The sequence below is a fragment of the Neolamprologus brichardi genome, chromosome 13, assembly GCF_056152115.1.
Source record: "Neolamprologus brichardi isolate AB-2024 chromosome 13, ASM5615211v1, whole genome shotgun sequence".
Lineage (NCBI taxonomy): Eukaryota > Metazoa > Chordata > Actinopteri > Cichliformes > Cichlidae > Neolamprologus > Neolamprologus brichardi.
In genome coordinates, this window is record NC_142116.1 from 15,624,530 (window position 1) to 15,648,494 (window position 23,965).

Here is a 23,965-nt window from a genome sequence, read left to right on the forward strand (position 1 = left end):
GAGTTGCAGTAAATGAGTGTGGGTCAGGGCCCGAGTAAAGCCCGTAGGGAATTATCACAGGGAAGAATCATTAAAGCTCACGCTGTAGCTCATCCACGAAGGTTTGCCTTAATTTTAAAAAAGTCATTTTGTGAACTATGATGTGAAGTAAAGAAGAAGGAGGAACGAGATAGATCAGGATGGTCCGTGTCACTCGCTCAAATGTTTCCGAGGCGCAGTCCGATGACCCAACACCAATGTTCGCCGCTGTCTCCACAACACATAGTGCTGCTGCACCAGCGAGCTCATTACTATACATCCCAAAAATAACAACTGCAGTAAGCCCAACAGCACTCTTTGCTTTTAATTGGCATTGTGTTTCAAACCTAAGGTCTTTGTTGGACAGCGAGGTTGCACTAATGGGGCGAGAGATGTGTTGGAAAGACAGCTGGGAAAACACGTTTGCGATGTAACAATGTCTAAACATTCAGTTCAGAGCTCTAAGTGTGAATATTTTAAGGATTAATAAAGCTAAATTGATTCTGTCAATCAAGCTGTCATAAAGTCCTTTGGATGTGATGTCACATCATGCCATTTCCTGGTGTGTGTGTGTGTGTGTGTGTGTGTGTGTGTGTGTGTGTGTGTGTGTGTGTGTGTGTGTGTGTGTGTGTGTGTGTGTGTGTCTCCTCCAGGCTGGCTACTAGTCAAAGAGTTCATTGTAACACCATTAAAATGCTAGCAACTTTCCAACCAATCTCAGACCTCCTATGGTTTCAATTCAAAGTTAACCTGTTGCTATGGCAGCAGGCTCAAGGGTCAGCTTAATCTCTAAGGGGGGCAATAGTTTCTTATAATGCACTTCTAAATGGTTACATAATGTCAGTAAAAAAAAAATCAAAACACATTTCTGTGTGAGGGCAGTTTTCAAGCAAACACCAGCCATTCATAAAACCAATATGTAGGAAATACAGGGTGTATTTAAATTTGATTTTAGGAGGCTTTAATCCCACAGCCTGTAACCAGACAGAGGGGATTTGTGAGTTTCACATGGCTGCTGGTAGGTAGAATAAGAGTAGCAGTGCCTGCACTGAATCCAGGCATGCTTACAAAACTATGGGACAAATCTGAATACTGTATGGACATATGCTGTGTGCCCTTGTGCAACATGGTACAAAACAATAAAATAAAAATACTGCATCCATGACAAATAAAATTATTCAGACGTCAGTGGCTGATGCTGATCTATTGAGCAAAAAAAAAGTTCCTTTAATTAATTAATTAATTTTCTTTCACTGGCATAAAATGCAGAAAAACTAGAAATTCTTTTTTCAAAATCTAGCCTGTGATGAAAGAATTGAGGCATAGGGCCATACACAGAGTGTAAAAGTCCAAGTAAGGTGGTTTAATAACAGAAGACCTCAAATCCTCTGTGAAAGCTCGGTACATTAAAACTGAACCTGATGAGCATCTGACTGAGAAACTGAGAGGCACTGTGACGACTAGTGAATCATCACGTCCTACTTTGTAGCGTCTCTAACAATGCCTGATTGTGACCATATGTTACAAAACAATAATCATATTTTACTGAGACTTACTTTAAAACACTATTGATGCTGTGACATATCAAAGGAGCAGTTGGGTCACTTTCTCATAATTTTCTGTACCAATTATGTGAACAGGAAGTCATTGTGGTGTTACGGGCAAGCAATCTTTAGCGTGTCTGTTTTGGAGGAACCTTATTTTTTGAATGTAATCACTTCTATTCTTAATATTCTATCAGATTATGAAGGAAAACAAAACAAACTTCAAACAAAGTTCACTCTTAAATTTCAGAGGGAATTTAAAAATAGTAAAATTCAGGAAATTCTGTTTTTGCCCCCCCCCCCTCCAGTAGATAAGACTCCTGGCCACAGAGGATCCACCCAGAGGCAAGGCCATCAAAAATATTAGCTCCTATTACCCAATGAAGTCTATTTATTTGAAAAACAACTCAGCCCTTCTCACCATCTCTGGCCCTCTCTGCTCCTGAGCCAGGTAAATCACAGCCCTGCCTGCTCTCCGTTCTGCTCAGATGAGCTCTGCTGTTACTCCGTTTGCCAAGGGGCTCCTCTGTGTCCCTGCTGTCAGATCAGACCCGAGATATGGTTGAGAGCGCGTTCTCCAGTTCTGATGTGCAACCAGGCAGAAAAACTCAGCTGTGTATCAATCAATCCAAACATCACTGTAGTATAGCTATAGTCTATATTTAAAGAGGTGTCTTCCCAAAGGATTAGTGGGTTAGGGCAGATACCAACAGAGCATATCAGATAGATACAGAGTCTGAAAGATGTTGAACGTGGAGGAATTTCAGCCATGTGTTGCATCCTAATGAAGAGACTGTTCTGCATTTTAATGAGTGATAATATTTAAAATGCTCAAATGTGACTGTAGTAGCCACAGTAAGCTCCCAACTGTATGGTGTGTCTCATTAAGATGCACCCTACAGCTCTCAGAAATTTTTTTTTTGTCTCATAGAAATGTATTCAGTGTTCATTTGGCAGGTACAGTATGATGCTTGGGAATGCAATTTCTCCCTCTGGGGGATCTGTGACTGTCACTGAATTCTTTTACGAGAGGAAAGGAAAAAAAGGGAAAGGCTACAAATATGGTTGCATGTTGTACTGGTGGCTCCACTAAAAGATACAAGTCAGGGGAGAGAAGGCGGGCACAATTTCACCATGGCGCAGATGCTATAGCTGTGTTGGCAGCGACAACTAGACTTGATGCCCTGCCAGAAATCAGACACTCTCCAGTCTCGGCTCAGATTAACAGAGCATCAGTTAGACCTGATGGACTCTTCTGATAAGGCCTTGTACACTTGCACAAATAGGCACTGCTGTTTTTCATAGCTTTGAATAAAATGTTAAACAAATTTAGCTGTCAAACTTAAACTGTTGGATAATTTAACAGCCACAGACAGCGCGCACACACACACACAAAAACACAAACACACAAAGATGTGTCGCACCGAGCTCCAAGACTGCTGATTACTTTTTCATAAAGTACTGGGAATAAATTACCATAATGTTTTTAGCCTATTGTCATTTCAGCTGTAGCTGCATCATTTGCACAACCGTGGCTTATATTTCACTCTCTTTTCTGACTACCAAATTGCTATTTATCCTAAAAGCAAGATTAATAATATAGATGTTTTTGATTAAAGTTCATTGTATCGCTAATGTCTGTTAGCTGTCCCGTTTTATTATATGCAAATAAGTCCCAGTTTGGAGGTGATTAATTGTGTAGAAGGAGGAACGAGCTCTTTTGACATCTGGGATAAGCAGGCATGTTGACTAGAAAAATGCAGGAGTTAGTGCCTTCCTTGTTTAATGCATCTATAAACACAAAAAAACTTCACCCACATTTAGTAAAATGACCTTGACTCTCTTCTTGTGACGGGAAGGCGTGACTCATGCGATGCCAGAGCAGATAGACCGAGAGAAACAAAAATTACGACATAAATAGAAGTGTGCATACTCATAAAGACCTTCTGAAACTCCCCCTCAGCTTAACGATTAAATGCAGGACAGAGGATGTGTTAATTCACACTATACATTTTTTTTCTCTCACCACCGTTACCAGAATAGATGCAGTGCTCTCTGCCCTGAATACAGGGAAATTCTGTTTCAAGTGAAACTGGGATGAAATGACTCATCCTGCAGCAAAATTCATATTTTTACATAAAAATCTTATTTTATACACCGATGATAATTATAGTAGTCTTCAGTTACCCCTCATTTCTCTAGATTTATAGGGAAATGGGAAATGCGCTGGTGTATTTACAGGTAAATAACTTACATTGAAATACAATATATGACTCCAGAGAGCTAGAAAGTCAGTATTTTACATGACCTTCAAACATAGCCTGAACTGTCTTGTAATTTCTTCAAGTAGTCTTCTGAATTATTTCTCCAGGCTTCTTAAAGAACATTCAAATCTCTTTTTTGGAAGTTTGCTGCTTTTTGTTTATTTTCTGCTAAACTCATGCTGAGATTCTAGCTCTGGGGAGGCCGATCTAAGACTGACAGTGTCCCATTTTGTGTTTTTTTTCCATCCAGGTATGCTTTTATTGCATTAGCAGTGCATTTGGGATCATTGTCATGCTGAAAAATGAAACCATTGGCAATCAGATGATTCCCAGATTATATTTCATGGTGGATCAAAAAAGTTTTAGAATTCCACCAAACCACAGATCCCTGTTGTGCCCCTTTCCCCGAACTCCTCTGTACATATTGATGATGATTTCAACCCAAGTCTCAAATTTGGATTCACCACTCCACAAGATCCATTTTTAGCCAAGCTCTTGTGTAATTCCACATACCTCAGCTTATTTCTCCCAGTTTCCTGTGTTTGTTTGTTTTGTTCCTGTTTCTTAAGGACATGACTTTCAGTGTAAATGTGTTTTTGTGACAGACTGCTAGAAACAACACTATTTAAAGTTGGTTCTTTCCAATTATGTGTAGATACAACACTGACTCGTCCCTTGGGTTGGGTGCTCTTTTCATGCCTGAATGATTTATTTTAAATAAAAAAACAACAACAAAACAAAACAACTTTTCCCTGAAAATGTTTTCTCTGCAAATGGGCTAAAAATGAATGAAAAAACAACAAATGTCCAAAGAAAACCTTTGAAAGCCGGGAAAGCTATTGCTCAAGACCACTTTACACAATTACAAGCAAGTGTGGCTCCTCGGAAGCAAAATATGAAGAAAGTAGTTACTCAATACTTGCACTATAATTTCCACAGAACCCCGTATTTTTTTCTATTGCGCATTTCTTGTATAGCTACTTGCGCCACCTGTTGTGTTATTAACTTTTATGTCATTGAAAAGCCCATTCAGGGCGGAGCACGGCACCTTAGCTAAGGCTATTTCCTCATGGTTTACACTTATCCCAATATGAAAAATCCAGAATTAGGTGACGCTTCTTCGTGTCTTAACTTCTGAAAAGCACATTTGTTTTTCCCCAGGACTACACAGAAAACCTCTTGGGATCTAGCATTGCTTTCAAAGACTCAGACTAAAGTTTAATGAGCTGCGGCAGCTCGTTAGGCGTCAGGCATTTTGAGGACTTGGAGGATGGTTCCTCCCACTCCCACAGAGCAATTGTTCACAGCAACTTCCTGAGGTGTTGGTGTCACAATGAGTCTGCCGGGCAACCAGCAGAAATTTCTGGGAATTTTTTTTTATGTCACGCTAATAGTTGTACAAGGATCAAAGCATAAGGAACAAGTTTAAAAAAGAGAAGACACTGCATACCATAATAATTAGTGTGACGGGCTGACAGGTGACAGGATTTCTTCTTTTTTTTGGTTTGTTTGTTTTATTATTTACACAGACAGACAGGCTAGCTATTTCTAGCACTAACCACTGAGAGCTGTTTCAATCTCTTTACCCAAGTCTTGACATGAAAGCAAGCAGGCCTCTGTCACTGTGGCATTTAGACCCCAACTGAACAAGCCATTTACTGGAAAGCAGCATCTTTATTCTGTTGTGTTTAAAAATATACTTCTCTGTCTGTAAGAAGTGCAACAAAAAAAGCAACTAAATTCAGAACGAAAATATGAAGAAATCTCTCGTCCCATCGTTTTATAAACATTGTGCAACGACCACAATACTCAGATAGAAGGGCGTACATTTTTATGCAGCTCTGACATTGCCAGGAGCAGATTATCAGTTTCAGCCTGCAGTTAATAAATGTTTACTCCCACAACTACCTTGACCAGAGGCCAAACTGAAATTTCGGTGATCGTCTATTGTTCTAAAACCTCAGGCTAACCCTCAAAGCTGAAGTGTTTATGCCTTTTCATCCAACAAGAGGTGATTTATGTTTTGTAAAAGGTTTCGCTTGGAAGTGATCTGAAAGGGTTCAGTTTCAGTTTTCAGATAAATAACAGGGACACTGACAGAGGGCTATGCAGCAGTATCGCTGTTTTTAATGCAGCAATTTTCTTCTGTATGGAGACTTTATAAACTGCTGTGACGAGGAAACCAAAAAAACGAAATGCCAGTAAGTAAAGAGGAAACACGGCTGACTCAAAGGGAACTTGATAAGAGTTTTGACAAGAAGCTGTTCAATTTTTTGGTGGGTGTGTGATGTGATAAGGGGGAAGAAAAGTTACCAGCGTGTTTATCGTACAATTGGAATGAATAAGGATTTAGCTGGAAAAGCAGACTTAAATATCTGTGGGGTAAACGCAGCGAGAAAAGCACAATCATCAAAAATCTACTGTATGGAGATGGGAACTGAAATTGCCAAGATAGGCAAACAGCCACACTCCACAAAACACCAGACTCGAGTATGCAGCTTCTGTAATCTCTCTGCAACAGTAAATACTATGAAGGGAGAAAGGAGAACATAGAATTCAGGAAGCAAGAGCCATCTCTGCTGTGTGCAGGCAGATTTGAATATTACCCTCACACAGGATAGATTTTAATAGATTTAACAGTTTCTTGTCAGCACATGCCCAATTTACAGTCGTATCGAACCCCGTCTGCAGGCGCAGTCAGAGCGCCGCGATCAAGTTCAGTGACTTATTAGCACAACTGCACACAGGTACAGCTACAGATGCAAACTCAAAACCACAAGTACAGATTCCCATTTGCATTTTGGGAACATAGCCAAAGGCGATACCCAGATATTGAGTTATAGTTAGCAGGCAGGTGCAACTTCTAGGTGTCAATGAACAGATGGAAAATCAGATATTTTTATAAAGCCTTCTATCTTGGTAACGATAAATAAACGTTTATCTAAAATACATTTTTTTTTAAACAAGTATGTGTTGTTAATTACTGATCTATTCACTGCAGAGTCCCTTCTTTCCTCATTTGGATGTGCTCTTTGGGGCCACTAGTGATGAGGCTGTTCAATAAAGTTTAGTGAAAGCCTGTTTAATGAGATGCGGACAAAAAACTGTGGAGACACTGCAGTGTGTAAAGCATCACGCTCTTCAGCTGATGTTGTGGATTTCTGTGTGCTGAAGTGCCATTGTGGGTTACATAAATCCCTCCACTGTGTTAGAGAAATATGGATTTCAAACAGAGCAGGCACAAGCAAATCAAGAGCCTATTAGATCAATCAAATAGCCTGTAGAACCAAAAAAAAGGGTAAACAAAACAATCACATGTAATCAGATGTCCTATTTTGTAAAAGCATACCCAAACATGTTGAATATGCTGTCATTGTAAGCAGAAAATGTTCATGTCGCAGGCTTCAAAATAAAACTTGAATATGCAACAGCTTAGATCATTAATAGGAAGCGAGAAGAAGAGCTAACTATAAACACACGTAATGTTATTGTTTTATTTTTAAGCAAAAAGATTTGATTAAAAATGATGCTTGTGTATCTGAGGTAGTATCCGCTTCCTCAACTGCACTCACCACTACATTTTAAATGGCTGAGTTGTCTGCAGTGTTGTCTATTATAGATAAACGCCAGCAGCCACTATGTGCTATTTCTATAAAATACTCAAATCTGGTTCCTTACACCAGAACTCGGATCTTCTATAACAGTACTAAAAAAAACAGTCCACAGGACATTTAATCATAAGCTGTCAAATGGAGTACAAATATATAGTGTTACTGAGCCTCAGTTTGAATACTTCGGTTAGTATAACTGGAGCATTTAACCATTATTGCTGTTGTGATGACATGCCACACATGGTAAGCTCCACACCTCACCACCAGTTGATTCACTTGAGTTTAATTTACAGTCACTACTTCAATCTATTCTACTTATTGTTCAATATTGTTTCTTTATTAAATGTATTTATTTTTCCATACAACTTCCAATGTTTATATGGCGTGCACACATATAAGCAAGGTCAAAGTTCTGTTTTGTTATATTAATACATCTTTCTTTGTTTGAGTTACCTGGGGGTTGGCTTCTCCTCCTGTCTGGCAAAAGGTGTGGCAAAGGGCTGGGAGAGCTGAAGTACCACTGACAGCCTAATTGGATAGAACCACATGCTTCATTGCCTGGGGGGTGTTTCATGCTTGTTTAATTGTTTTGTATTAGTTGGTTATATGGCAGCCATTTAGTTTTTCCCCTTGTGTGTCATTTGGTTTCAGCAGGTCAGTTTATCTTATGTTTGTTTGAGATTTTGTTAATTGTTATCTTGAGTTTAGTCTATTTAGTTGACCTCTTTTATTGGCCTGCCTGTTTAAGTTTTGGCTTTGTTAAATCTATTTTCATATTTTTGGGTCAATAAAACCCCTTTTTTGAATTAAACACCTGTGTCCTTTATGCTTTACTGCTTGGTCCCTGACAGCTGTGCTAGCTGTTGTATTTTGTGGCTATTTACAACTTTTCATCTGACCTCAAATCTAACTTCTGAAAGTTTCACACCCACAACACAACCCCAGCCCTCACCCTAACCCTACTCCTATTGGATAATTGGTCATGTGGCCAAGACATGACTAGACTTATTCTGAAGCAGCCATTTTGACAAGAAATAGTAGCCAAACACAGTTGCTGTTAATCATATCAACGCAGCTTCTGTTCTATTTAGAGACAGAGCCAAAATGATCAGTAAAACGTGTTTCGAAACTGCTCCAGTAAGGGTGAGAAGTGTACTTTCCAAACTCAACTTTTTGACCGTCAGAAACATCTAAACCAACCAGTTCCTGAAAGTCTATTTAAAACAGCAATCTGAAGGCTGTATGTTCCCTGTGATGGGCCAAACCGGAAAAGAAAAATTGTGACTTGTTGCTTTTATTCATGCTAACAAGGTTTTACTTGCATGTTTGCCTGTCAAAGACCACATGGTCTGTTTGAACACTGAAACAGACACATGTGAAGTGCACTGCAGCCACCACGAGGCCACTTTCACAAAAAACTGACAAAAACTTTTTGATTGCTTTGCAACAACTTAGAGACCTTCTCACTTATTTTCAATGTTTTTCCTCCATTTCATTTCTCATTCAGGCACCTTAATCACTCGTCAGTCGAAAAGGAGCAGTTAGCTTGTGTGCAACAGGAGAAAACACTGATTATTCTTCAGTACATTTCATTTATCAGTAAGGAATACCATGACATCCACAATGGGTATGAATACAAACTAAGATAACTCCCCCCAAAAATGCAATATCATGCCAGATTTTATCCATGCTGTGCAAACAAGTACTGCAACATGGTTTAAAATACTAAAATATAATTTCATTTTATTGTCACCGGCCTTACTACAGGATAAACATCTAGTGCAATTCCTCAAAAATAATAACAGTATTCCATATTGGTTTTTTTTTAAATTAAGATTGGAAAATTACTAACATAGGTGGAAATTTTAGAATATCATTCATATTAAGCGTATTAAGCTCCAAAATCCTCGTACATGATGTTTTCAAGCCTGTCTATAACTCGAGGGAAGCTGACACTTGTTCTTACTTAGTTGAACAGTTGATGATTTTACTCCCTGTTTTACAGTAATCAATATCACTAAGGTGAATTTCACAAAAAAAATAATTACACAACACTGGATACTCAACTGTGACGGCCAAACAGGATGCAGTCTGCATTTCTCTAGGAAACTGCAGCTGTTTGTGTGCGTTCAAGGTTATGCAAGTCCACTACTGACACAATATGAAACACACTGACCTGGACTCGTCCTGTGCAATAGATTTATTTGTATTATAGCCACTAATGTTCAAAACACAATTCAGGGAAAAGTGGTCTCATCAGTGAAGAATGAGGAAATGAAAAACTAACTCACCACCCGAGTAGAAACTGAAAGCATGTTCCTTTTAACCACTTTTCTGGCCATACCGGTAAACAAAGCCTTTTTACTGGTAAGCGTGCGTTTCGGCACACAGACAACTCTGTCCCTCGGGCTAGTGTTTGTTCTCCTGCTGCCTCGCAGAATAACCCGACTGTGTGGAGGAGTTATGGACCAGCAGGCAGTTTCAGCCCACCACAATGCTCCGTGAAACAGCAGACGTGTAATATGCGAGTGCATGTGGGGTTCACCACTGTGTGTAGTAAGTGCGTGGACACAGGAAATCACACACTGAGAGGCAGCTTTAGAGGCTGCTGGTCTGGCTGCAGGTCGACTCAGTGGCTAGCAGCAGCAAAAAGAAGCTAAATGACTTTATAACTGCATGGTGGACAGTTGGAGAACAAGCCTCCAGCAGTTATACAGCATTTAACCAGCAAAAAAAAAAAAAGTCGCTCTGCTATATAACGCACGCACTGAATCTGAAATAGAAAAACCTAATACTGCAACTGCTATAGAAGAATCTGTCTTAATCTTAAGACTTGCTTTAAAACGGAAGTGTTTTTTTATTTTATTTTTTTTATTTCTTTGTTAAAAAGCACCTTTGGTTCATCAGTGCCCAGCAGGTTTTAAAGCTGTGGTAAACTTTAAAAAACACTATCCTTCTCAATCTAGTAAAAGGAAACAAAAGGTGGTTTGCAAAAGATTTTCTGAGGTTTGTCTGTTACTCATTTTATATCCTAAGAGCAAAAAGAAAACATTTAAATCAACATTTTAACCATGCTCCCTATGATATTTTTGTTTTAGGTTTTCAAGATGGTAGAGAGACCAGCTATGATGTATGGTTTTGAGAAAAAAGACAGAAGGCTGAGCTGGAGTGGCAGAGTTGAGCATGCTCAGATTTTCATTGGGAGGGACCAGAAAGGTCAGAGGGACAACTCATGTTGAGATGTTTGGAGACGCCATTAGAGAGACCAGACTGAGATGGTTTGGACATAAGTAATGGATTTATTGGAGAAAGAATGCTAAAGATGGAGGTGCCAAGCAGGAGGAAAAGAGGAAGACAGCAGAAGTTTCAAATGTGGTAAAAGGAGGACAAGCAGAGGGTTAGTGTAAAAGTGAGGGATGCTAAGGATGGAGTGTAATGCTGTTACAGCCCCTGTAGCGGTAGCAGCTAGCAATAGCAGCTAATAGTAGAAGCTGCTAGAAGAAGAATTTACAGAAGAAATGAGCAACATGCAAGGAGTTTGAGTACCAACTTTTACCAAGAAAAACAAAGAAATTTTAAAGCTTTATAAATAATCAGACTCCTCAGGCTGTATCATCATTGGGCCACCTAGATATTACACCTAGAGGAGCTGCTAAACCATGAAACCCTGCCATGAAGCTCCCAGCATGTAGATTTTGTGCTGATGTTAACGTGAGAGGAGGTTTGGAGCTGTGCTGTTGTTGAATGAGCAGAGCGCTGCCGAGTGCTGAGACACTTTGCACCACAGCCCTCAGCAACCTCCCTCTCTAACTTCATGTGGTCTGATACTTAATGTGGGTGATTTGTTTTGGTTCCTGAATGCTTTTATTTTGCAATAATACAACTTACCTAGGAGAGAAGAAATTTAATGAGCTGATTTGTTGCAGCAGTATTATGCTATTACAGTACAGTGAACTCTGTGCTTTTTGGAACGGCCCAGGCAAACCGAACGGCTACAGGTACTAGAGTTTATGCACCTGCACTAACAGCTGAATTCAAAGATTCAGAGGTATGGCCCAGTACATTTGTCCATATAGTGTAGCTGCCCAAAAGCAGACAATTATGGATCTGCATCTTCAAATGTTCCAACAAAAGATGCCTGAAGCATTTTAAATAAAGTCCTGTGAAAAAAAGGGAAAAGAAGAAGAAAAACAAAATAACGTTTAAAGGGAAAGGGCTGAGAATGTGTTGAGCACTAGTTGGATCAATCATGTTTTGGGTTTGTTATGTAGCAAGTGGCACGGTGAAACATTTTATTGGTTAGTGGAAAGTTTTACTCAATTAAATAAAAGCAAGCTGCACACTATAACAGCAAATGGGCCAACTCAAGAGGCTCGTGTTGATGGTTTGCCATCGCCCTCACAGCCCTGAACCTAATCATCATCATCACAGAAAAACCTTTGAATACACTTCAAAAGAGCAGTCCGTGCAAGAAGGCCGAAAATGTCACAAAACTACAAGCAATTTGCAGGAAGAATGGATGAAAGTCCTTAAAATAGACTCAAACAACAACAACAAGAAAAACTTCTAATGAAAAAACTTGTTACTTTATACTGAACAAACCTTTGCTTTGAAGCCTTTGTTCTTTTTTCCTGTAAAGGGCATCGTTTGGCAAATTCAAATTCGCAATGTCATTCTATATGATAAAAACAAAAAGACAACACATTTTCACATTTTTCAAAACAGACTTCACAACTATTTGTGTGGAGACATGAACATCTGGAAACATTGAAAAGTAAAAACTGTTTCTGCTGGGTTAGATACCTTTTTTTTTTTCTTTCAGGAAAGAAAATCATACATTTTTGTTTCCTAAAAGCCCTGGAGTGCATTTTTGTGGCAGTGAGACATCGTCCACACATGGAGGGCGGCTTATTTATCAGAAAACCTTTTAAAACATGTCCTCATGCAGTCAAAGCTCATCTTCCTAGTTTTCCATTTCAGTAAAAAAAAAGAACAAATGAAAATGTCAGGGCAGTTTGACAAAACAACCTGCACCATCCACCCATCATCCTTCTGTAATTGGGGTAATCAGGGCTGCAAAATAACCCAACCTTGGCTTCTTAGTTTGACCCATGTGACACTATCAACAAAACCATAACAGCTCCTCTGGGGTGGTTAACAAAGCCACGAAAAGCACATTCCCGGGAATATCAGCAGGTAATGTCACGTTAGGCCCATAACCTGAGCTCTGACAAAACAACATCTTAAGAACACATTATGCTTGTCAAGAAAAAAGAAGCTTATCCAGAAACGGTTAAACGATGTCACAGATCGTGCCCGTATCAACATCTGCATTCATTCAGCTGAATTCTATTTGTCTAATAAACTCTTCTGTTGCTTGAACACCTAATTTGAACATAATACATCTCACAATATCTAGCAAAGCTCTTTTATACAAGCTATAGCAGGCTGAATTCATTATTTAAATCACTATTAATAACTGCAACACAGTCAGGATTGAATTATCGTGATCAAATAAATGTGGGGTGCTCTTAAGCAGGGAGGGGATTTGGGCTGGAATTATTTCTGCTGCTGTAACCGGAGAACGTCTCTAACATGGATGTATTGTAATGAGATTTAAGTCTGAATACGCTTAATGAAAAATGCAATGCAAACACCACCAGCAACGGCAAACAGTTGAAAAGTCATTAGTGAGAAAACCTCATTGATATTCATGATGAAATGACGGCCTCGATATTAAAAGCAGCTGATGATATATCCGTGCTGTTTACAGTCAGGTTAATTGTACAGGAAAAACTCAAATTCCGCACATCATTTCCCAGACATTACATCACAGTCGGAGTTCTTAAATACAGTGACATCAAAACGCTTTTGTGTGTCCAGCCACAGTGGCTGCTGCTGCTCGCACCAATTACCTTGTTTCCCCCAAAGTAAGTCCAGAAACAAACAAATATAGAAACACTGATGAGATGCCTACAGGTCATATCGCTGCTGCATAATGCCAGTAAGTCTGACAGAAAGAGCAACATTTTTCTTAAAAGGTCACACATAATTTAGCATATCATGCCTTTCCTTTTTTTTCTTAAATGCCAGTTCTTTCTGTATATTTTATGGTTTGAAAACATAACTGCCAGCTAGAAAGTTTTGTTGCGTAACATGAACATGTAAAATTACAGACAGCCACATGCAATATTTCCCAGTGTTGGCCTATCACAGGTAGACTATATCGTACACTGTGGATGGGCAAACTGTGGTTTGGCTTAAGCGGTGTCATCGTGTTGTTGTGTGCTAGATTTTAAAATGCACTGCCGGAAAGTTAAAGGAGAACCTTATTTTGTACCACATTTATAGAGTTGCAATTTTCGGTGTTTGTGTTTTCAATAATTTGATTAGCGCATATGTGAAAGTAATCCCTGTGACCCAAAAGCTCTAACCACTCAGTTTTCCAGTCTTAGCTCTGTAGGAGAGTGACCATCCTTAATATGGTCACCTCAGGCACACGGCTTTAACTGCGAGTGCACCTGCTGTTTGCAAAGGAGAGCCATTAAAAAGGAATTTGGCCTAAAGGAAGAGGACCTAAGGGCTCATTTCAGACAGGTGAATAAACTAAGGGGCTACACCAAAGCCCAACATAAGATAAATGTGGATTATTCTGAACTGTAAAATCATGCAAAGCTACTCTAATACAGTCCAAGAATTAAACTATGACGTTAGAAAAGAGAATTCCAGGCCCACTTTATCCAGCCTATTTAGACACCAAGAGACAATTAGAACTTTTGGTGTTACTAAAATAGTTTTTATTTGAATTTATTTTTTTCTCATTCATGTCAAGGACAAAAAACTCAAACTTATTTTGACCCCTGCACCCCTAATGTGGACATCAAATCTGTCAGGCTATCATCACCACATGAGTGCGCTAGAAGACAAACACTTCTGAAATCAGCATGTGCATGACCAAAGCTGAAGTTTTGACAAAAATTAATCTGGAAAGCACGGTCGCTATGATGAATCACCCATCAAACAAGTTTCTGCAAGTGGACTTTTTACTACAGCAAAACTAATTGAAATGGACGGCTGAGTGGCTTTCAGGAATCTAATTAAATACAATATGGAGGAAAGATTTACTGCTCACTAAATTAAAAGGGTTTCACAATACAATGTTAGCACTTAAAGACAGCTGGTACTAACTAATGAAACTGTGGTAAACAAACCAATTGACAAATCGAATGTTATTTTACTTTAAATGATTCTGTTAAAGTAAAGAGCTGCGACACATCTAAGTGGGCTGTATTAAATTATGCCATTAAATTCATTTTACCATGTAAAAATGTTGGGCTGCATGTGGCCCACGATGTAAAAAGAGTTTAACATCACCTGATGTCATTATAAAAGCTGCTTATAGGTCAGACCCTTTATTGCTCGTCTCATCATTTCCTGGTTTTTGTGTGGACAAACACAGGCGTTTGCTTTTTTTAACCTTTGAATCTGAACACAGTGTAGACAGAGAGTAGGGAAAAGGGTTTGCTTGTGACCCAGATGTGAAAATGCTCCAACGACAAGTTTGATGTGACAGTTTTGCAATTTTTAACTGAAACGATAAAACACTGACAAAGCAGGTTGAAGAGATTTAATGAGTCAAGGCTACAAGCAGTTAGCAAATCGAGACAGCCTTGCTTTGCGGCGTCATTTTAAAAGCAAAGTCAATTAAATATGACAGCTGACATAACAGCATCATAAATTATTTTGTTATAGCCCAACTAAAGCTTTATTTTATTATCTCAGGTGTAACAGCGTTCATGTAATTTTTTTTTAAATTTAGGAACACTTCTAATTAAATTCCTGTCATGGTACAGTGTGACAAGATATTATACCATAGAAACCGTGAAGGGTGGCAAGTTTTATCATTGTGAATAACTAAAATGTATGGATAACAACAAGGGCCATTGTTTGTCTGGGAGCCTGCTGTCCTCGCTGGCTTTCAGAAGCACTTTAAGAATTGAAAAAAATCTTTAACATAGTCTAACAAGGCTGTTTATGGTTTATGAGAGATGAGAGATGCAAATTAGAGGCACAAATTAGAGAAATAAAAACAGCCTTAGGTCTTAACTTCCTTTTGTGTGTGTGTGTGTTTACACTAAATGAAGTTGGCTCCAAAGTAGCCGTCACCACGTCAAAGAAGCCATCATAACAGCTGTGTTGTGTTATAGCAGAGATAAAAAAACAACTTACAATCTTATCTACAGCAACATGTTCTGCAAGCTTTTGTGTTTAAAAGTCTGCTGTCATCAAACAAACATTGTGATGGTGACTGTATTATTACAGCTCAGGACATATAGGTTATTGAGCTAATATAGCTCTTTTATTTGGGAGGGACTCATGATTATTTGGTTATCTCTGAGAGCACGGTTATCATTTCAGCATAAATTAATAAGATGTTAAATGTGTGTCTGTTAGGCTGACAGGATAGCGGGTATCATGTTTACACTGTGGCAGATTAGTCAATCTACAATGGGGGGAGAAAACAATCAGTCTCCTTCCCCTTTCCTTATTCTTGGTTGGCTGCCACCAGCAGACACCTTGGGAGTCTGTGAAAGCCCTAATGACATCATCAACCATAGCCCACTAACTGCAGCAGTACCATCCCACGGTCCGTTCAGCTGAGCCAGCACCTCTCCTCGGCTGATGTATCGCAGCTGTCGAACACTACCCCGTTTCATCAGAGGCATTACAACTTCATTGCGCCTGGTCAACACACACAAAGTCAGAGTGAAGAAGGCCACTTAAAATCTGACCAAAATATCATTACAAACGCCGATGTTGCTGTATTACCTATGCCGCCATAAGCATTACCCCCAGTGTGGTCTGATTGACATAGGTGCATGACATCATCCAAAGAAAGGAAGTCATTAGATTAAATCAATGCTTTTATTCCCTGCAGACGAAGTCCGACCTCAGGGAAACAATAACCCAATCCCGGTCAGCATAATATGATACCTTTATTATGTTATTATGTTACAGTTCAGCCATACAAGATGACTAGCGAGGGACATATACCTATAATTGTATATCTAGAATCAGATAACAGAAGCAGCATGAACCAGCCATACAAATTACACTGGAAACCTCGCAGTACAGTTCCAGCTGCCATATGGCCATAATACTGTTAGGATAATTTTAATTTGTTCACAGTCTACGGCCAATTAAGAAAAGTAAAACTTGCTAAACTGAAAGTCTCTCAAAGGGAGGTTAATCACAGACACAATCACAACTTCCTAGCAGGCACTGGAGTCCAGGAAAAACCCACATCCTGAATAACACACGCACATTCTCCTGCAAAACCGGAAGACAAATATGTACGAAGACTGATTTTTGTTGGCTGGATCCATTTCCTGTCTCTTAGCACATTTCAATCAATATTATTTTACAGATTAAGCACGCAGAGAGTGAGGAGACGGGGAGCAGCTAACATAGAGATGCAAAGCATGTCTGCAGATGGCATTTTACAACAAGACATAAAAACAGGAATTCAGCAAATTAAAAAAACGTAAAAGAGAAATTATTTTGATATTTGATGTTTAAATTACTAATAAAGCAGTGTGGTGCTCCATTAGCACAAAGCTAATGTAGGGCAACAAAACAGGAAGTGGGCCGAGTGCTTTCTTGTTAGTATAAAAATAGCATTTTTTTTGAATAAATTCAGAATAGTAATCGATTACTTTATAGACCAATTACTGAAAATATGACAGGTCAATTGATTATGTTAATTTTATGGAAGACAGAAAAAGCAATAAATAACAACCAAAAACTAATTAATTTTTTCTATATCTGTTCTTAGGCTAAATTATGCGCAAACAAGCTCTATGTTTTTAGTAAGAAGAGACATCTGCTCCTGTTCCCGTAAAGTAATTTGTCAAAACAAAGATGTGAACTAGCGGATGAATCAAAAGTAAAAACCCTTTTTTTCCCTTTCTTTTTTTTCAGCTGAAACTCTTCTGCGAGTCAAAATGTTTTTGCCTGTTGTTAAATTGAATTTGATTGAAACTGCAGCACAACGCCACAATGGAGCCTGTCAAACGGATCCTCTGTTCCATATTGTAAAATACTGTGGGAGGCACATTTCTCCATCGCAACCAATTGTGTCAAACAATGACGGCAGTGAACTGGCAGAAAGCTACTATCGAAGCCTTCAGATACTTTTGATTGCAATTCTTTCCGCCCTCCAATTACTTTCCTCAGAGCCCATCTCTGAAGACGTAAAGTACAAGCTAATTTGCAAGCATACAATAGCACAGTCCATTAAGACTGCAGGCTCCTTCCCTCGCAGTTTTAGCAGCTTAACAGACAGTGTTCCAGTACCCATACTCGTGCTATTTAGTATGCCATCTCCCAACACATGCAAAACGCAATATCAGGAAGTCCTTCCATTATTAATTAACTCACGCCAGCACGGCTCTGTGGTCATTCTGACCCACGGGCCCCTGCACAGAAGATGCATCGCGCAAGTGTTCCCTTCAGCTCAACAGATGGCCGCCCATCCTGAGCCTGTTCTGCGGAAGGTTTCTTCCTGTTAACATTCTCATAGGAAGTCTGTGGTCTTCCCTTTACAACATATTAAAGGCATAAGCTCTTTATGCTCCAAAGTGAAGCGCTCTATGATTAAGATTTGTTGGGAATTGGCACTACACAAATAAAAATGAACTGAATTAGTAAAGGCAGCTGCACTAACTACTTTAAGTTGAAAAATAAAAAAAAAGTTAAATTATGGGATTTGGCAGGCAGCAACAGCCTCAGATGCCCTCTTCCTCCTCCTGTTCGGAATCATAATTACGGCCTTACTTTCTCATTTCCATCAGCACTCGGTTCTACCGGGACGACAGAGTCTGCTGACAGCTTCGTGCAGCGCCAGCTCTCCAATAGATGAAATTTCATGACTGCAGAATGATTGTTCAGTCGTCATTGTCGGAGGACACACAGTCAGCCGGTCACGAAAGAAGTCAAGAAATGGAAAGTTGACGGAGAGGGGAAGGCCGTCTTTATGCGTAATGTGGCCATAATGTAGACTTTATGTGGAAAATAATATGGTGGAACAAGTGTAGACAACACACTGGGTATCAAACGTCTGGACAAGAAAAAGATAAGAGAAAGTAGGCATAAAATGCTATGATTTCCTTGTTGTAAGGCATACGTACTCAGTAGGAAAACTCATGGGAGGAAAAAAAAAATCACCTTTTTAGCTATAGGAAATTCCCATATTCCCAATTTCCTTTTTCTAATTTCAGATTTTTCTGTTGAGCATAAATTAAAAACTAAATTAAACTCAGACTGCTTGCCTACAAAGATCACCATCTGTCGCTTCTCTTCAAACACTCCCTGTCAAAAATCACAAAAAACACAATACAGTGTGAAGAAGGAGGATTACAGACAAAATTAGCATTTAGTTATCAGAACGTTTATGTATGCATACTACACATACCAGCAGCACGACGAGGCTCGTCATCACAACAAGCTCTCAGCAAAGAAATAACCCAAGCCTACAATAATGTATGACACAGACACCCAGCCGGTTCTTCCCCTTTTCCCCAGCATTAACCTAACAATAACCCCAAACCACAGAAAAATCCAACACCGCAGCACAGATAGCATCAAAAGAACCGGTCTTTGACATGAAGCTGAGACGTGTTAGCTCAAATTGAACATGAGTGAAGGGCTTGCCCTCCCATTTGGCAAAGCACACACCACGAGGATGAAGGGAGAACAGAAGGCTTTAAAGTACACTAGAGTGTTTTACTGCATGTCTAAAAGCTCTGAACAAACTGTAACACACAAGCAGGAACTGTACAGCAGAGCAGCACGCATCATGACGGGGGTGATGATGGAAACAACTGGAGAAAGCTGATCCTGCAGCCAATGAGAGGACAGAGTGTAATGTGAGAGCCACTGTGGCAATTAAGTGATCAGTGGGTTTGATGTCAACATTAAAGTCTTACCATTTAAGAAATAAATAAATAAAGTTCAATTCATATTTTCCACGTTACTGCGCAGATTGTTGTTGACGTCAAGCTGAAGGCAAGAAACCAGAATCACTGGTGACACTGATCTGAAAAGCGCGCAGCGATGCAGGGCGCTGCTGCTGGCTTTATTATGGTTCATAATAAGGCGACACCCGGCTGGGCAGTGCGCCTCGTCGGACCTACAGAGAATACGAGATGCTCTCCGAGCCACAGCGAGCTGCTAAGATCACACCACGCCGATTTTTGAACATTAACATCCAAATCAGCATTGATCCGGTAAAGTCAGGACAGGACTCCGCTGCTTTCTGAGTAATCCAGAAGGCACAGCACTGACAGCAAAACCCTAAGATGGGTTTTTAGCGGTATCGAACACCAATAAATTCTTTCTTCATCATCCGGAGTCTCATCGCATTCCAGCAGCAAATTGTGGAATTGTGGGAGCGCGTTGAGGGATCTGGGAAAACTAACAAAAGGCTTGCTCGGGCAACATTACGTCTTCCTACATCGAGTCACACGCACACATCTACATGGACACACACACGCTGAATGCACGAAACAACGAGACAATAATTAATAACAGGCATCTGAGCTGACACAAACACTCTGCTGCTGTTTCCCCTTTCTCTCTCTCACCCTCTTTTTGCTGCAGAGCGCACTCGCTCACATTAAACTGGATTTTCATACCTTAATCACAGCAGGCTACGAGTGACCGTCGTGAGGAACAGAGTGTCGGCTTCAACAGCAGTCAATATAAAAAGAAAAAAAGAAAAGAAAAGGGGAAAACAAGAAAAAGCAGCAAATTCTCACGCTATCATCCCAGCACAGTTCAGAGGCACGTCCGAGCGACCCCCTCCAGCCGCCTCAGGTCGGATTTAATAAAGCGAGAGGCGCAGCGGACACGCTGGAGCCTCCTCAGCGTGGACGTACACATAACTGCATCGCAGCGAACGTTGCTCGTTGAACGTCGTAAAGACACACGCGAAGAAAACACTCACCGAATGTCGACGCGTTGTTTATTTCATTGCCCCCGCTGAGCAGCTGTTTGTAGTGGTGCGTCACCGACTTCCGCGTTAAGATGGAGTGGAAACAAAATGCAAGAAATAATTAATTTAAAGGACAGGCGGCGCACGCGGGCGAACTGACTGAGGGCTGTGCACTGCCGAGGAGAGGAGGATGGCGATGATGATGATGATGTGGTGATGAAGGTGACGATGATAGCTTTTGATGATCGTGATGGCAGTGAGGTGGAAAATGACCCCACCATAGTAATTATAGTGATAGTGAATAACAATAAGTGCTAATTAAAAGGTGCCATAATCAGTATTTTATGCGACAAATGGTTCCCTGTGTAATTTTAAGGCTGTTACTCACAGTGAGAAGCCCACAAATATTCAAATTATGGCCTTTAACATTTTGCTTTAGTGTCGAGCAGCAGTTTTAAAGAAAATCTGCAGCAGCCCATAAAATGATGGGCAAGCAGACAGAAAGTACCAGGTGAAAAGTATACCTCTGCATTTCTATGCATTTTCACTACAAAAGCTACCCTGCCAGTGCCGAAAGGGCGGTACCAGCACTGCTGTGTCTAAAGTTTGAACCACTGAATTGAGTAGCTTTGGGAGGGGCTTCCGAGAAATTTATCAGGAGTGACATATGCTCTGTAAAAATTGGTTGTCAAAGGGCACCAAAGGCAGAAGTGGCTCAAGAATGGTGCTTGGAACATCACAGGGTCATGAAAAAGTCTAACAAAGGCTCAACAGCCAAGGAGCCAAAAAAATAATAATTTCCTTCTGGAGTCTGTGGTTCATCAGCTGATGCACACATGACCACAACAGCGTGTTCTCTCAAGTGGCCAAAAACTAAATTTAAGTTGCATTATCATAGAAGTTGAAGCACCATCAGCTTATATCGTTCCTGTTTGCCTCGTACAAAACAATGAGGTTAAAAAAATACATCCATTTTATTGGAGTCATCATGAAGATCTGTAGTATATTCTTGACTCTGCAACCAACTCTGGGAAATTACATATCGTGACTAAGAAAAGGGCAGTCAAGGACACATATTTGTACCAATTTACCAGGCAACATGCCACATGTTAATTACAGATGTGCTGGTAGGTGGATTTTGTTCGCTTTAGACAGAGTTAGGCTCCCTGTTTCCCCCCCATCTGTAGCTACACCAAACTACACACATCTTACTTAACACTCCATCAGAAAGAAACGATTAGACATTTCTTATTTTAAATGACATCACATAAAGTGATGACTACAACTTTTTAATTAAAAGTGCTCTAGTTTGTCACATTGTTCTAATATACTCAAGTAAAGAAGTTTTCAGATTATAAATGTCTGGTTGTGTATCATGACACTTCCAGCTCAAGTAAATCCCTGCTTGTGCTGTAACTCCACGCCAAGAGAGCCCCTCACTCGCAGTGCAGTATGTTGGGAGAGACTCAGTTGTTAAAGAAGGGAACGTATCCTCTGTTGACTCAAAGCCTGAGCTCTATCTCTGTGAAGCCTTTCATTGTGTTCAGCCTTATTACTGATGCGAAGTCTGCCGCTCTGTCCTTGGGGTGGGACAACAGCGCTTCTGTGCTCTGTCTGGACAAAGTGGGCACCTCAGAAACGAGTCTGCCAAACCGTCATGCGTGTGTCTCTGCGTCAGAGAGATACAGGCCGTCTTGCAGTGTGGTAGGGAGGATTGGGCCATGGCTTTTGTATTAAGTGGGCAGAGAAGCAGGCGAGTGAAGCACAGCTGTCCTGTTGATACAAAAAAGAAAGAAACACATTTACAGGATGAAAACATAGCTCTTTAACAAAAGGGAGAACAGAGCCAGACAGAGAATTGTATACCCAGCCCTAACAGTCTTTTTAGGAAGCAGCTAGAATTTCTCTCGAAAGAGATTAGAACAGGGTGTGTGTGTGCTTAAGTGGAAGGAACGGATGGTGTAAGAGCAGGGGGTTAACATAACAAGTCTCACTGAGTTAAAGATAAGCAGAAAGTAAGCAGAAAGAAATAGAGAGGGGAAAAAAAAGGGCAGAAGAGGACAGAGAAAAGGTGGAGTTGGTACCCGGGTAGAACAATGTAGGATTAATTCTTCCCAGGAGGTCAGTGGTTCTGTCAGTAGGTGGGACCAAAACTGGGAGTTGGTGTAAAAGACAGCCGTGTGGTTTCAGTGTTAAGATTTCCTTGGCGAGTGTCTTTCGAGCTCTCTTACCTGCACATGAAACCCGTCAGACTAGCAGAGCTTGATCGCCCCAGTGTGCGAGTACATGACTCAGCAGTGTTGAGTCATGTGTATATTCTGAACACTTGGTGGAAAATGATCATGCTAGTTTGTGTTGAAACAAGCCTTTGTACTCTACGCACTTTTCCGTTTGTTGGTTTCAACATGTGATCGGTATTCCTCATTGTGCCGGCACAAGCTAAGAGCAGTTCTTTATTCTTTTCAAATTTTTGTAGCCAACAGAACCCAAAGCATGGCTGAATACAGCATTTATGAGTTCTAATGACAAAAAGCACACACACATTTTCAGGTACATTGTGCACTTTGATTGTCTTAATGGACTGTTTTTAAATGGACAATTAGTAACCTAAGATTTTGGATTCTGAAGGAGCCCTTTCCTATGAAAAGAGTCTGCCAAACCAGCATTTTGGTAATGCATATCATTGCTTTTACTCTCGGTGAGAATGATTTCTTCTTCTAAAAGCATGTTTGGAAAAAGAGAGAAAAAAAACATTGTTTTTCACTTGGTGGAAAATATAGACTTGCAGCACTTGGCAGAGTTGCAAACAGCAAGCTGAGCAATCCCAAAACAGAACAGTAGAAAATAAGCATTTGCTGGGTGTGTTTATGTGATACACTGCAAAGAAGCAGCTGAAGGAAACCGAATCAAATACTCAGACAAAACCTCTATATATCCCGAAAGGTGCTCTATCATGTGGGAATGAAAAGAATCCCCTATTGGAAAAACTACTGCACTGACTTAGTGTTGCACTTTCATAATCCACAAAAAAAATCCCCATCTTTCATGCTCAGCAACACAGTTTGTGTTGCAGGCTCTCCTAAAAAATGTATTGTCTCCAAAACTAAGGTAAAATAATGCGCCTTAAATCCAAGTGAGTTCTGTAAAGTTCATTTTGTAAGCTTGTACCTTTAGGTCAGTGGCTGTTTAAAAGTGTGTTGGCTGCTTTCTAAAAGTTTCTGGGAAACTTCCTTACCTGTTTCAGAACCAGCTGAGGACAGTTTGTTTTCTGTTTATCTGCATGCTACAGCACAACAGGCTATGAAAGTCAGCCACTATTTCAGGTCAGGACACTACCAGCAATTTTACAGAGTAGGGTTTTTATATAGTCATCAACTGATAAAACTTTGTGTATACCAAAATAATGAAAAGGAAAAAACCACAACATGTTTGCAATTGACACGCTGATGCTATTATGTGTACACACACACACACACACACACACACCATACTCACTGTACTTCCCACCTGACTGCAGCTAAGGTTCATAAGACT

At 40.1% G+C, this 23,965-nt stretch overlaps 1 protein-coding gene across 4 annotated transcripts in view; it reads right to left on the reverse strand.

The window, feature by feature from the left end:
• marchf8 (membrane-associated ring finger (C3HC4) 8) overlaps window positions 1-20,622 on the reverse strand; it is a 92,236-nt gene extending 71,614 nt beyond the window's left edge. Inside the window, exon 1 of one of the 4 annotated variants that reach the window (XM_087850228.1) lies at window positions 20,444-20,622. The gene's annotated coding sequence lies outside the window, so the exon portion shown is untranslated. The other 3 variants (XM_006783874.3, XM_006783876.3, XM_006783875.3) reach the window with 3 other exon arrangements.
• Between the last annotated feature and the right edge of the window lie 3,343 nt (window positions 20,623-23,965).